A 14,981-nucleotide genomic window follows, 5' to 3' on the forward strand; every position below is an offset into this window, starting at 1 on the left:
GGGTGCTGTCACGATCCGGGTATCTGGACGCCATTACTTACCCTTCAGATGCCTCCTAAGGCGGGCTCAGCGTTCCAGGACCAGATTCCGCTGTTCCTGAGTTTCCACATGCAGAGTGTCAGAGTGGTGTTTTCATCAGCCGCGGCCTCCGCTGTGCCCGCGTGGTTAAATGTGCATCTATCAGCCTGGCGTCTCCTGTCTCCGGTGGCCGGCGCCGCCATTACTGTTTCCCAGACCACATAGATTACAAACCAAACTTCCCTCCAAGTGTCTGCATGGGCGCAGCCATCTTGGATTCTGTCATCTGATCATTTCCACCAATCTGCTGTTTGTATTGTTGATTTGCATAATTGCCTAGCCAACCCCTTCCTTGCTGCAGGTATAAGTAAGCTGTGCCTGAGCAAGGAAGACGTCAGTGCTTTGGTTGTCAAACCTAGTTCCTGTTTGTCTCTCTTCTATGATTGTCTTCCAGGTTCCAGCTCCTGTCTCAAGACTTCCACCATAGAGACCCGCACCAGCATTCCACCTGCGGTGTAGCCTGACTCTCCAATCCATTGTGGATTCATCTGTTTCCAGCTACAACACTACCTGCTTCCAGCCTCAGCTTCCAGCAGAATACAGCTTCCCTTAAAGGGCCGGTGTCCTTTCTACACTTTACCACTCTCCACCGGAATTATTATTTCTCCGCTCTCAAGTTCTACATTTCAGTTCACATTTCATCGCTCCCAAAGTTCATTTATTATTTAACTGGTTCCAGCCAGTATCCACTCCGTGCTAACAACAGTCTGGTTCCAGCCAGTATCCACAGCAGCTGTTTTACCTTCAGCAACCCAGCTCTTCCTGGAACACCAGCTGGTACAATCCTGGGTTATCTCCATTGCTACAGCCGGGCCTGGTAAGGACTTTCCATCTAGAAGATCATAAGAACTATCTCACACAACCAGTGCCCTGTGGCTCCTGCCATGCTGTAGTACTCAGGAACTGTATTTATTCTTTGCTGACTTTTACGTTTTCTTTATTGCTGCTGTGATGCGGAGTTGTCATAATAAACATCATTGACTTTTATCTAAGTTGTCGTGGTCACGCCTTCGGGCAGTTATTATTCATGTTACTTACATGTCCAGGGGTCTGATACAACCTCCCAGGTTCCGGTACATCTCAGCCCCTACAACTGAGGCTGCCTCCCGTCAGCTCAGGCCCTCAGTTGTGACAGCTTTTGCAGAAGAAGCTGGAGACATTGAAGGAGGAGCTAAGACAGAGCGATTCCGCTAGGCGTGTGGGACTTGTGGATGGAGCCCTTCATTCGCTTAACCAGGATTCACGGGTGGTCAATCTGTTGAAATCAGAGCACTACATTTTGGCCACCGTGCTCGATCCTAGATTTAAAACCTACGTTGTATCTCTCTTTCCGGCAGACACAAGTCTGCAGGGGTTCAAAGACCTGCTGGTGAGAAAATTATCAAGTCAAGCGGAACTTGATCGGTCAACAGCTCCTCCTTCACAGTCTCCCGCAATTGGGGGTGCGAGGAAAAGGCTCAGAATTCCGAGCCCACCCGCTGGCGGTGATGCAGGGCAGTCTGGAGCGACTGCTGATGCTGACATCTGGTCCGGACTGAAGGACCTGCCAACGATTACGGACATGTCGTCTACTGTCACTGCATATGATTCTCTCACCATTGAAAGAATGGTGGAGGATTATATGAGTGACCGCATCCAAGTAGGCACGTCAGACAGTCCGTACGTATACTGGCAGGAAAAAGAGGCAATTTGGAGGCCCTTGCACAAACTGGCTTTATTCTACCTAAGTTGCCCTCCCACAAGTGTGTACTCCGAAAGAGTGTTTAGTGCCGCCGCTCACCTTGTCAGCAATCGGCGTACGAGGTTACTTCCAGAAAATGTGGAGAAGATGATGTTCATTAAAATGAATTATAATCAATTGCTCCGTGGAGACATTGACCAGCAGCAATTGCCTCCACAAAGTATACAGGGAGCTGAGATGGTGGATTCCAGTGGGGACGAATTGATAATCTGTGAGGAGGGGGATGTACACGGTGATGAATCGGAGGATGATGATGAGGTGGACATCTTGCCTCTATAGAGCCAGTTTGTGCAAGGAGAGATTTATTGCTTCTTTTTTGGTGGGGGTCCAAACCAACCCGTCATTTCAGTCACAGTCGTGTGGCAGACCCTGTCACTGAAATGATGGGTTGGTTAAAGTGTGCATGTCCTGTTTATACAACATAAGGGTGGGTGGGAGGGCCCAAGGCAATTCCACCTTGCACCTCTTTTTTCTTTTTTTTTTCTTTGCGTCATGTGCTGTTTGGGGAGTGTTTTTTGGAAGGGCCATCCTGCGTGACACTGCAGTGCCACTCCTAGATGGGCCAGGTGTTTGTGTCGGCCACTTGGGTCGCTGAGCTTAGTCACACAGCTACCTCATTGCGCCTCTTTTTTTCTTTGCGTCATGTGCTGTTTGGGGAGTGTTTTTTGGAAGGGCCATCCTGCGTGACACTGCAGTGACACTCCTAGATGGGCCAGGTGTTTGTGTCGTCCACTTGGGTCGCTGAGCTTAGTCACACAGCTACCTCATTGCGCCACTTTTTTTCTTTGCGTCATGTGCTGTTTGGGGAGTGTTTTTTGGAAGGGCCATCCTGCGTGACACTGCAGTGCCACTCCTAGATGGGCCAGGTGTTTGTGTCGGCCACTTGGGTCGCTGAGCTTAGTCACACAGCTACCTCATTGCGCCTCTTTTTTTCTTTGCGTCATGTGCTGTTTGGGGAGTGTTTTTGGAAGGGCCATCCTGCGTGACACTGCAGTGCCACTCCTAGATGGGCCAGGTGTTTGTGTCGGCCACTTGGGTCGCTGAGCTTAGTCACACAGCTACCTCATTGCGCCTCTTTTTTTCTTTGCGTCATGTGCTGTTTGGGGAGTGTTTTTTGGAAGGGCCATCCTGCGTGACACTGCAGTGCCACTCCTAGATGGGCCAGGTGTTTGTGTCGGCCACTTGGGTCGCTGAGCTTAGTCACACAGCTACCTCATTGCGCCTCTTTTTTTCTTTGCGTCATGTGCTGTTTGGGGAGTGTTTTTTGGAAGGGCCATCATGCGTGACACTGCAGTGCCACTCCTAGATGGGCCAGGTGTTTGTGTCGGCCACTTGGGTCACTGAGCTTAGTCATCCAGCGACCTCGGTGCAAATTTTAGGACTAAAAATAATATTGTGAGGTGTGAGGTGTTAAGAATAGACTGAAAATTAGTGGAAATTATGGTTATTGAGGTTAATAATACTTTGGGATCAAAATGACTCCCAAATTCTATGATTTAAGCTGTTTTTTAGGGTTTTTTGAAAAAAACACCCGAATCCAAAACACACCCGAATCCGACAAAAAAAATTCGGTGAGGTTTAGCCAAAATGCGTTCGAACACAAAACACGGCCGCGGAACCGAACCCAAAACCAAAACACAAAACCCGAAAAATTTCCGGTGCACATCTCTAGTGGCCATGCCATGTCACTGTGCAGGAGCCAGCACCGCTCACACACTAGTCCCCGGTGCAGCCCCCAACCCCCGGGACACCCGGAGCAACAAAATGTAGATTCAGGCCACCAGGCCACGCCCCTACCTATGAAACCATGCCTCCTTTTTACCATTGCGCTGCTTATCTGCGCGCACTGCATTACAATCTCCCTCGCCACCTCTCTGGGTGTCACCAGTGATAGTGACACCTCTGCCATGCTTGTAGCAGCTGGTCCTAAGATCTACACCTCAAGCCCTGAGTGTTTGCCCTTGTGACTTGTTGATCATCATAGCAAAGCAGATGCTTACAGAAAACTGCAGGGGCTTAGATTGAAAATAAAAAAAATTGATGGGTATAAGGTAGAGAGGAGCGGGTTCGGTTCTCCGAGAACCGAATTCCCCACGAACCCCACGAACTCCTCCTCCGAGGCAGGCTCGGTTGTTCCCGCCTGCCTCGGAAAACCTGAACAAGGGAAAATGTCATCATCCCGCTGTCGGATTCTCGCGAGATTCGGATTTCATATAAAGAGTGCAAGCATTCCTGGGGGAAGGCCTGCAGCAGATGGATTTGCATATGGTGATGTCATCCAAGCAGTGGGTCAAAGTTGGCTTCAGAAACAAACAGGAATGCTTGCACTAGTTGTTGCATTTGGTTTGTTGTTTGGGGGTGCTTCAGTATTAGGCAGCCTTCTGCCCTCCCATGTTCATCTGAAAATATGTGTTCTCCCTGCAGTTGTTGTCCCCAGATGAGAGTTCCCTTGTGCTGCCTCAGTTGAATCTCCTTTACTTGACAGAGATGTGCCTGAGCAGCGGCCCTCCCCAGCCCTATCCCAAATCATACTTATTTTGCATATGAGATACCATGGTCATGAAGATTATTCTCCCAGGGTGAGGTTCATTCATTGCATTCTGGGTATGCTGACCCCTGTGATTTCCCCAAATGTGGGTAACTCGACTGCATTATTTGTGGTAGTGGGGGACTGTGTTTGTGTTTTCCTCTGGTCAGCTCTGGTAAAAGTCAGATTTCTTTGTTTCAGATCTTCCTCTAGCCTTGTTCTTCTTTCGAGAGTTCCCTTGTGCTGCCTCAGTTGGATCTCCTTCACTTGACAGGGGGGTGCCCGAGCAGCGACCCTCCCCAGCTCAAGCCCAACTCCTACTTACCTGCCAGGTGAGATACTATGATCATGAAGGTGCTTCTTCCAGGGCAAGGCTCACCCATTGCACTCTGGGTGTGCTGCCCCTGCGATTTCCCCAAATGTGGGAAACTTGACTGCATAATTTGTGTTTCCCCTGGTCGGCTCTCGTATAATTCAGATCTCTTTGTCTCAGGTCTCTCTCCAGCCTAGTTTGCTGTCTGTTTCCACTTCTTTTTTCTTGAGCCCCTCCCTTTTATACCCTTGTGCACTATCCTGACTTCTCCTCCTGTCTGCTTACTTTGTGCCTTCCAATGCACAATGCAAACTACACACCCTTTTACTTGCCTTACAGAGCAGCTCTGGAGCTGTTACAGTGCCAAGCTGCTGTAAGAAATCAGCTTGAATGCTTCAGGGGCTGGGGCATTGTCAACATGAGCCCCACACCGAAGGAGGGTGGGGGTGTTTAATGCGAACTAAGGGTCATCCAAGCGCCGCAAAAGGCCGCCATGCCCTGCATACCCCTTTTCTCTTTTCATATGCAGATGAGGGATCCAGCCAACTTTGGCCCACTGCTTGGATGACATCACCGTATGCAAATCCGTCTTCTGCAGAACTTCCCCCAGGAATGCTTGTACTAGTTGTTGCATTTGGTTTGTTGTTTGGGGGTGCTTCAGTATTAGGCAGCCTTCTGCCCTCCCATGTTCATCTGAAAATATGTGTTCTCCCTGCAGTTGTTGTCCCCAGATGAGAGTTCCCTTGTGCTGCCTCAGTTGAATCTCCTTTACTTGACAGAGATGTGCCTGAGCAGCGGCCCTCCCCAGCCCTATCCCAAATCATACTTATTTTGCATAGGCGATACCATGGTCATGAAGATTGTTCTCCCAGGGTGAGGTTCATTCATTGCATTCTGGGTATGCTGACCCCTGTGATTTCCCCAAATGTGGGAAACTCGACTGCATTATTTGTGGTAGTGGGGGACTGTGTTTGTGCTTTCCTCTGGTCAGCTCTGGTAAAAGTCAGATTTCTTTGTCTCAGATCTTCCTCTAGCCTTGTTCTTCTTTCGAGAGTTCCCTTGTGCTGCCTCAGTTGGATCTCCTTCATTTGACAGGGGGTGCCCGAGCAGCAATCCTCCACAGCTCTGGCCCAACTCCTACTTACCTGCCAGGTGAGATACTATGATCTTCACTGTTAGGGCAATCAGGATGTGGAATTCCCTGCCAGGGAAGGTGGTAATGGCGGACTCTGTAATTGGATTTAAAAAAGGAATGGATACATTTCTGAATGAAAAAGCTATCCAAGGTTATAATACTTAAAATATCAACATGGTTAATCCGGGGGTAACATGAGTTGTAGTAGCTAACTAGTCATAAAACATTATTCAGCAAGTATGTAGAATCATCACAACTTAAAACAGGTTGAACACGATGGGCAATTTGCCTCTATTCAACCTCAAAAACTATGTTACTATATGTTACTATATTACTATGTTACTGTAGTATACAGAACACCACAATGCAATGAGCAGTGATAGTGAGCACTGATGAGGATACTAGAACTGACACTGAGCAGCAAGATGCAGCACTGGACTATTAGTAATGTACTGTAGTATGCTGAGCACAACAATGCAGCACAAGACAATGAGCAGTGATACTGAGCACTGATGAGGATACTACTGAGAACTGACACTGAGCAGGAGAGACACACTACTAGTATTACTGAGCAGCAATAAGTATCCACTAATACTGAGCACTGATATTGAGATTTCCACTGAGAGAACATAGCCACGTCCTCTCCGCTCTCTCTTCAATGCACGAGTAAAAATGGCGGCAACGCGCAGCTCTTTATATGGAATCCGAATCTCGCGAGAATCCGACAGCGGGATGATGACATTTTCCCTTGTTCAGGTTTTCCGAGTCAGGCGGGAACAACCGAGCCTGCCTCGGAGGAGGAGTTCGTGGGGTTCGTGGGGAATTCGGTTCTCGGAGAACCGAACCCGCTCCTCTCTACCTTATACCCATCAATTTTTTTTATTTTCAATCTAAGCCCCTGCAGTTTTCTGTAAGCATCTGCTTTGCTATGATGATCAACAAGTCACAAGGGCAAACACTCAGGGCTTGAGGTGTAGATCTTAGGACCAGCTGCTACAAGCATGGCAGAGGTGTCACTATCACTGGTGACACCCAGAGAGGTGGCGAGGGAGATTGTAATGCAGTGCGCGCAGATAAGCAGCGCAATGGTAAAAAGGAGGCATGGTTTCATAGGTAGGGGCGTGGCCTGGTGGCCTGAATCTACATTTTGTTGCTCCGGGTGTCCCGGGGGTTGGGGGCTGCACCGGGGACTAGTGTGTGAGCGGTGCTGGCTCCTGCACAGTGACATGGCATGGCCACTAGAGATGTGCACCGGAAATTTTTCGGGTTTTGTGTTTTGGTTTTGGGTTCGGTTCCGCGGCCGTGTTTTGGGTTCGAACGCGTTTTGGCTAAACCTCACCGAATTTTTTTTGTCGGATTCGGGTGTGTTTTGGATTCGGGTGTTTTTTTCAAAAAACCCTAAAAAACAGCTTAAATCATAGAATTTGGGAGTCATTTTGATCCCAAAGTATTATTAACCTCAATAACCATAATTTCCACTAATTTTCAGTCTATTCTTAACACCTCACACCTCACAATATTATTTTTAGTCCTAAAATTTGCACCGAGGTCGCTGGATGACTAAGCTCAGTGACCCAAGTGGCCGACACAAACACCTGGCCCATCTAGGAGTGGCACTGCAGTGTCACGCATGATGGCCCTTCCAAAAAACACTCCCCAAACAGCACATGACGCAAAGAAAAAAAGAGGCGCAATGAGGTAGCTGTGTGACTAAGCTCAGCGACCCAAGTGGCCGACACAAACACCTGGCCCATCTAGGAGTGGCACTGCAGTGTCACGCAGGATGGCCCTTCCAGAAACACTCCCCAAACAGCACATGACGCAAAGAAAAAAAGAGGCGCAATGAGGTAGCTGTGTGACTAAGCTCAGCGACCCAAGTGGCCGACACAAACACCTGGCCCATCTAGGAGTGGCACTGCAGTGTCACGCAGGATGGCCCTTCCAAAAAACACTCCCCAAACAGCACATGACGCAAAGAAAAAAAGTGGCGCAATGAGGTAGCTGTGTGACTAAGCTCAGCGACCCAAGTGGACGACACAAACACCTGGCCCATCTAGGAGTGTCACTGCAGTGTCACGCAGGATGGCCCTTCCAAAAAACACTCCCCAAACAGCACATGACGCAAAGAAAAAAAGAGGCGCAATGAGGTAGCTGTGTGACTAAGCTCAGCGACCCAAGTGGCCGACACAAACACCTGGCCCATCTAGGAGTGGCACTGCAGTGTCACGCAGGATGGCCCTTCCAAAAAACACTCCCCAAACAGCACATGACGCAAAGAAAAATAAAAGAAAAAAGAGGTGCAAGGTGGAATTGCCTTGGGCCCTCCCACCCACCCTTATGTTGTATAAACAGGACATGCACACTTTAACCAACCCATCATTTCAGTGACAGGGTCTGCCACACGACTGTGACTGAAATGACGGGTTGGTTTGGACCCCCACCAAAAAAGAAGCAATAAATCTCTCCTTGCACAAACTGGCTCTATAGAGGCAAGATGTCCACCTCATCATCATCCTCCGATTCATCACCGTGTACATCCCCCTCCTCACAGATTATCAATTCGTCCCCACTGGAATCCACCATCTCAGCTCCCTGTATACTTTGTGGAGGCAATTGCTGCTGGTCAATGTCTCCACGGAGCAATTGATTATAATTCATTTTAATGAACATCATCTTCTCCACATTTTCTGGAAGTAACCTCGTACGCCGATTGCTGACAAGGTGAGCGGCGGCACTAAACACTCTTTCGGAGTACACACTTGTGGGAGGGCAACTTAGGTAGAATAAAGCCAGTTTGTGCAAGGGCCTCCAAATTGCCTCTTTTTCCTGCCAGTATACGTACGGACTGTCTGACGTGCCTACTTGGATGCGGTCACTCATATAATCCTCCACCATTCTTTCAATGGTGAGAGAATCATATGCAGTGACAGTAGACGACATGTCCGTAATCGTTGGCAGGTCCTTCAGTCCGGACCAGATGTCAGCATCAGCAGTCGCTCCAGACTGCCCTGCATCACCGCCAGCGGGTGGGCTCGGAATTCTGAGCCTTTTCCTCGCACCCCCAATTGCGGGAGACTGTGAAGGAGGAGCTGTTGACCGATCAAGTTCCGCTTGACTTGATAATTTTCTCACCAGCAGGTCTTTGAACCCCTGCAGACTTGTGTCTGCCGGAAAGAGAGATACAACGTAGGTTTTAAATCTAGGATCGAGCACGGTGGCCAAAATGTAGTGCTCTGATTTCAACAGATTGACCACCCGTGAATCCTGGTTAAGCGAATGAAGGGCTCCATCCACAAGTCCCACATGCCTAGCGGAATCGCTCTGTCTTAGCTCCTCCTTCAATGTCTCCAGCTTCTTCTGCAAAAGCCTGATGACGGGAATGACCTGACTCAGGCTGGCAGTGTCTGAACTGACTTCACGTGTGGCAAGTTCAAAGGTTGCAGAACCTTGCACAACGTTGAAATCATTCTCCACTGCGCTTGAGACAGGTGCATTCCACCTCCTATATCGTGGTCAGATGTATAGGCTTGAATGGCCTTTTGCTGCTCCTCCATCCTCTGAAGCATATAGAGGGTTGAATTCCACCTCGTTTCCACTTCTTGCTTCAGATGATGGCAGGGCAGGTTCAGGCGTTTTTGGTGTTGCTCCAGTCTTCTGTACGTGGTGCCTGTACGCCGAAAGTGTCCCGCAATTCTTGTGGCCACCGACAGCATCTCTTGCACGCCCCTGTCGTTTTTTAAATAATTCTGCACCACCAAATTCAAGGTATGTGCAAAACATGGGACGTGCTGGAATTTGCCCAGATATAATGCACGCACAATATTGCTGGCGTTGTCCGATGCCACAAATCCACAGGAGAGTCCAATTGGGGTAAGCCATTCTGTGATGATCTTCCTCAGTTGCCGTAAGAGGTTTTCATCTGTGTGCGTATTCTGGAAAGCGGTGATACAAAGCGTAGCCTGCCTAGGAAAGAGTTGGCGTTTGCGAGATGCTGCTACTGGTGCCGCCGCTGCTGTTCTTGCGGCGGGAGTCAATACATCTACCCAGTGGGCTGTCACAGTCATATAGTCCTGAGTCTGCCCTGCTCCACTTGTCCACATGTCCGTGGTTAAGTGGACATTGGGTACAACTGCATTTTTTAGGACACTGGTGAGTCTTTTTCTGAGGTCTGTGTACATTTTCGGTATCGCCTGCCTAGAGAAATGGAACCTAGATAGTATTTGGTACCGGGGACACAGTACCTCAATCAAGTCTATAGTTGGCTCTGAAGTAATGATGGATACCGGAACCACGTTTCTCACTGCCCAGGATGCCAAGGCCTCAGTTATCCGCTTTGCAGCAGGATGACTGCTGTGATATTTCATCTTCCTCGCAAAGGACTGTTGGACAGTCAATTGCTTGGTGGAAGTAGTAAAAGTGGTCTTACGACTTCCCCTCTGGGATGACCATCGACTCCCAGCAGCAACAACAGCAGCGCCAGCAGCAGTAGGCGTTACACTCAAGGATGCATCGGAGGAATCCCAGGCAGGAGAGAACTCGTCAGAATTGCCAGTGACATGGCCTGCAGGACTATTGGCATTCCTGGGGAAGGAGGAAATTGACACTGAGGGAGTTGGTGGGGTGGTTTGCGTGAGCTTGGTTACAAGAGGAAGGGATTTACTGGTCAGTGGACTGCTTCCGCTGTCGCCCAAAGTTTTTGAACTTGTCACTGACTTATGATGAATGCGCTGCAGGTGACGTATAAGGGAGGATGTTCCGAGGTGGTTAACGTCCTTACCCCTACTTATTACAGCTTGACAAAGGCAACACACGGCTTGACACCTGTTGTCCGCATTTCTGTTGAAATACTTCCACACCGAAGAGCTGATTTTTTTGGTATTTTCACCAGGCATGTCAATGGCCATATTCCTCCCACGGACAACAGGTGTCTCGCCGGGTGCCTGACTTAAACAAACCACCTCACCATCAGAATCCTCCTTGTCAATTTCCTCCCCAGCGCCAGCAACACCCATATTCTCCTCATCCTGGTGTACTTCAACACTGACATCTTCAATCTGACTATCAGGAACTGGACTGCGGGTGCTCCTTCCAGCACTTGCAGGGGGTGTGCAAATGGTGGAAGGTGCATGCTCTTCACGTCCAGTGTTGGGAAGGTCAGGCATCGCAACCGACACAATTGGACTCTCCTTGTGGATTTGTGATTTTGAAGAACGCACAGTTCTTTGCTGTGCTTTTGCCAGCTTAAGTCTTTTCATTTTTCTAGCGAGAGGCTGAGTGCTTCCATCCTCATGTGAAGCTGAACCACTAGCCATGAAGATAGGCCAGGGCCTCAGCCGTTCCTTGCCACTCCGTGTGGTAAATGGCATATTGGCAAGTTTACGCTTCTCCTCCGACGATTTTTATTTAGATTTTTGAGTCATTTTTTTACTGATCTTTTGTGTTTTGGATTTTACATGCTCTGTACTATGACATTGGGCATCGGCCTTGGCAGACGACGTTGATGGAATTTCATCGTCTCGGCCATGACTAGTGGCAGCAGCTTCAGCACGAGGTGGAAGTGGATCTTGATCTTTCCCTATTTTTGGAACCTCAACATTTTTGTTCTCCATATTTTAATAGGCACAACTAAAAGGCACCTCAGGTAAACAATGGAGATGGATGGATACTAGTATACTTATGGATGACGAGTGACTGACGACACAGAGGTAGCTACAGCCGTGGACTACCGTACTGCGTCTGCTAGTATAGAGATGATAATTAATGATATAAAAAAAAATATATATATAACTACTGTAGGTATATATAATATAATGACGGACCTGGTGGACACTGTCAGCAGACTGCTAAACTACTAGTATGAAGAAGATAGAAAAAAACTTCCACCACAGGTAGGTAGGTATACAATTATGGACGAGCACTGACGACACAGAGATAGCCACAGCCGTGGCCTACCGTACTGCGTCTGCTAGTATAGAGATGATAATTAATGATATAAAAAAAAATATATATAACTACTGTAGGTATATATAATATAATGACGGACCTGGTGGACACTGTCAGCAGACTGCTAAACTACTAGTATGAAGAAGATAGAAAAAAAAAACCACCACAGTTAGGTATACAATTATGGACGAGTGACGACACAGAGGTAGGTACAGCCGTGGACTACCGTACTGCGTCTGCTAGTATAGATAATATACTAAATATATTACTACTGTAGGTATATAATATAATGACGGACCTGGTGGACACTGTCAGCAGACTCCTAAACTACTAGTATGAAGAAGATAGAAAAAAAAACCCCACCACAGGTAGGTATACAATTATGGACGAGCACTGACGACACAGAGGTAGGTACAGCCGTGGACTACCGTACTGCATCTGCTAGTATAGATAATATAATAAATATATTACTACTGTAGGTATATAATATAATGACGGACCTGGTGGACACTGTCAGCAGACTGCTAAACTACTAGTATGAAGAAGATAAAAAAAAAACCCACCACAGGTAGGTAGGTATACAATTATGGACGAGCACTGACGACACAGAGATAGCCACAGCCGTGGACTACCGTACTGCGTCTGCTAGTATAGATAATATAATAAATATATTACTACTGTAGGTATATAATATAATGATGGACCTGGTGGACACTGTCAGTAGACTCCTAAACTACTAGTATGAAGAAGATAGAAAAAAAAAAACCACCACAGGTAGGTAGGTATACAATTATGGACGAGCACTGACGACACAGAGATAGCCACAGCCGTGGACTACCGTACTGCGTCTGCTAATATAGAGATGATAAAGATGAAAAAAAAAATATAACACTACTGCAGGTAAATATTTATATAATATATGTATGACGGACCTGCTGGACACTGTCAGCAGAATGCATTTATAGAATAAAAAAAAAACACCACAGGAGTGTTTAACTTTTTCAGGCAGACAATATACTGGTGGTCACACTGGCAGCAAAAGTGTGCACTGTACTCCTGCTATAACTGCTCCCCAGTCTCCCCCACAATTAAGCTGTGTGAGCAGTGAGCACTCAGCACAGTCAGATATACATAGATAATATATAATGCAGCACACTGAGGCTGAGCACAGATATGGTATGTGTATCGTTTTTTTTCAGGCAGAGAACGGATTATAAATAATAAAACTGGTGGTCACTATCAGCAAAACTCTGCACTACTGAGTACTCCTGACAAGTTCAACTGCTCCCCAAATTAGTAGTAAATCAAATGTCACTCGTCTCTATCTTCTAATCTAAACGGAGAGGACGCCAGCCACGTCCTCTCCCTATCAATCTCAATGCACGTGTGAAAATGGCGGCGACGCGCGGCTCCTTATATAGAATCCAAGTCTCGTGAGAATCCTACAGCGGGATGATGACGTTCGGGCGCGCTCGGGTTAACCGAGCAAGGCGAGAGGATCCGAGTCTGCTCGGACCCGAGCAAAAAAGGGTGAAGTTCGGGCGGGTTCGGATTCCGAGGAACCGAACCCGCTCATCTCTTATGGCCACCCAGCATGACGCCTCCCTTCTTGACCATGCTGTAATTGCAGTCGCACTGCAGTTCAGCGTGATCATAAAAAATGGTGTAGCCTCCTGCTGGTGCAGACTGTATGTGCGCGCAGGAAGCCGCCACCATTTTTGTGATCACAGCGGCTGAATGTGATGTCATACAGCTGCTGTGACCACGCCCCCTGTGTCTCCTCCATTGCAGACCCCATTTTGAAGCCTTGCCCCCGCACCGCTCCATCCCTGACTTGGAAATGGAGTGTTGCTGACCCCCCTCTCCCCCCCTGCCCCGATTGACAGGCAGAGGCGATCGCATTCTCTGCGGGGTGCCGCAGAAAATGCAGGCACATGCGTATGCTCTTAGCAATTTTTGCAGTTGGATCACTTATTGTGATTGCAATCCAACCTGAATCAGGCCCTATTACCTATCACAATGCGCTGCGGGCAGTACAAAATTGGTTTAATATAGGAGAAAAACCCCCAGACCTGTGCTCCTTAACTGTACCTGGTGGCTAGTGGAGCGGCTGCCCAGTAATCAGTGTCCACGCCAGTGCGCACACGGTCCACCCCCTACGGCCACGCTCCTCTTCATCAGCGGCCTCGTGATCCGGAAGGGCGGTGTGTGTGTGACTGACCTTAGGATGAAACCGGAGCCTCCGCTGCAGTGACCCAGCAACCAGGGCACGGGAGTATACAGCGCCGCTGGGAGTGATGAAGCTGCAGTAAAGATGTCTATTAGACCTAGCCTGCTGCAGCCCTTGTAGATTCTCATAAAACAAGTTCTTCTTTTCTTGTCAAAATGAATAGCTAAGAATTGGCTTCCTGAGGCAGGCCCCTGTTAAGTGGCCTGCTACTGAAGGCACCAACTACAAACTGAGCTCCCTGTTCATGGAAGCGGGGTTATAGAGGAGGATGCGCTGAGCATCTTGGGAACAGTCAAAAGCTTTGAGTCGGTTGGTGCCTCAGATCAAGATCCTACTATACACCCCAATGTGAATCCTTGTGGAGTCCTGTGTACCCCACAGAAGAAATTAATGTGTCACACCCATTGGCAGCAACCTTAGAATAGCTGCTGATGGGCACAATTGAGAAAGGAAGGGGGGGGGGACATTTGAATCCAGCACATAGATGCAATTCAAATATGTAATTTGTACCTTCCTATTTTAAAATATAATGGATGAACTTCACCCTGTGAGAACAATCTTCATGATCAAGAGATCTCATATGCAAAATAAGTATGAGTTGGGATAGGGCTGGGGAGGGTGGCTGCTCGGGCAGCCCCTCCCCCATCAAGTTAAGGAGATTCAACTGAGGAAGCACAAGGGAACTCTCGTCTGGGGACAACAACTGCAGGGAGACCACATCTTTTCAGATGAACATGGGAGGGCGGAAGGCTGCCTAATACTGAAGCACCATCAAATATCAAACCATATGCAACAACTAGTACAAGCATTCCTGGGGGAAGGTCTGCAGCAGACGGATTTGCATACGGTGATGTCATCCAAGCAGTGGGCCAAAGTTGGCTGGAACCCTCATCTGCATATGAAAAGAGAAAAGGGGCATGCAGGGCATGGCGGCCTTTTGCGGTGCTTGGATGACCCCTAGTTCGCATTAAACACCCCCACCCTCCTTTGGTGTGGGGCTCATGTTGGCTATGC

At 48.2% G+C, this 14,981-nt stretch overlaps 3 non-coding genes across 3 annotated transcripts; all 3 read left to right on the top strand.

Moving 5' to 3' along the window:
• The first annotated feature begins 4,347 nt into the window (after positions 1-4,347).
• Positions 4,348-4,511, top strand: LOC135027736 (U1 spliceosomal RNA). The gene has a single exon (XR_010224139.1). It is a non-coding gene; the product is annotated as a U1 spliceosomal RNA (small nuclear RNA).
• Positions 4,512-4,663: 152 nt separating this feature from the next.
• Positions 4,664-4,826, top strand: LOC135027810 (U1 spliceosomal RNA). Its single transcript, XR_010224207.1, has one exon. It is a non-coding gene; the product is annotated as a U1 spliceosomal RNA (small nuclear RNA).
• Positions 4,827-5,481: 655 nt separating this feature from the next.
• On the top strand, positions 5,482-5,645 carry LOC135027950 (U1 spliceosomal RNA). Its single transcript, XR_010224331.1, has one exon. It is a non-coding gene; the product is annotated as a U1 spliceosomal RNA (small nuclear RNA).
• Positions 5,646-14,981: the final 9,336 nt, after the last annotated feature.

The sequence above is a fragment of the Pseudophryne corroboree genome, unplaced genomic scaffold, assembly GCF_028390025.1.
Source record: "Pseudophryne corroboree isolate aPseCor3 unplaced genomic scaffold, aPseCor3.hap2 scaffold_471, whole genome shotgun sequence".
NCBI lineage: Eukaryota > Metazoa > Chordata > Amphibia > Anura > Myobatrachidae > Pseudophryne > Pseudophryne corroboree.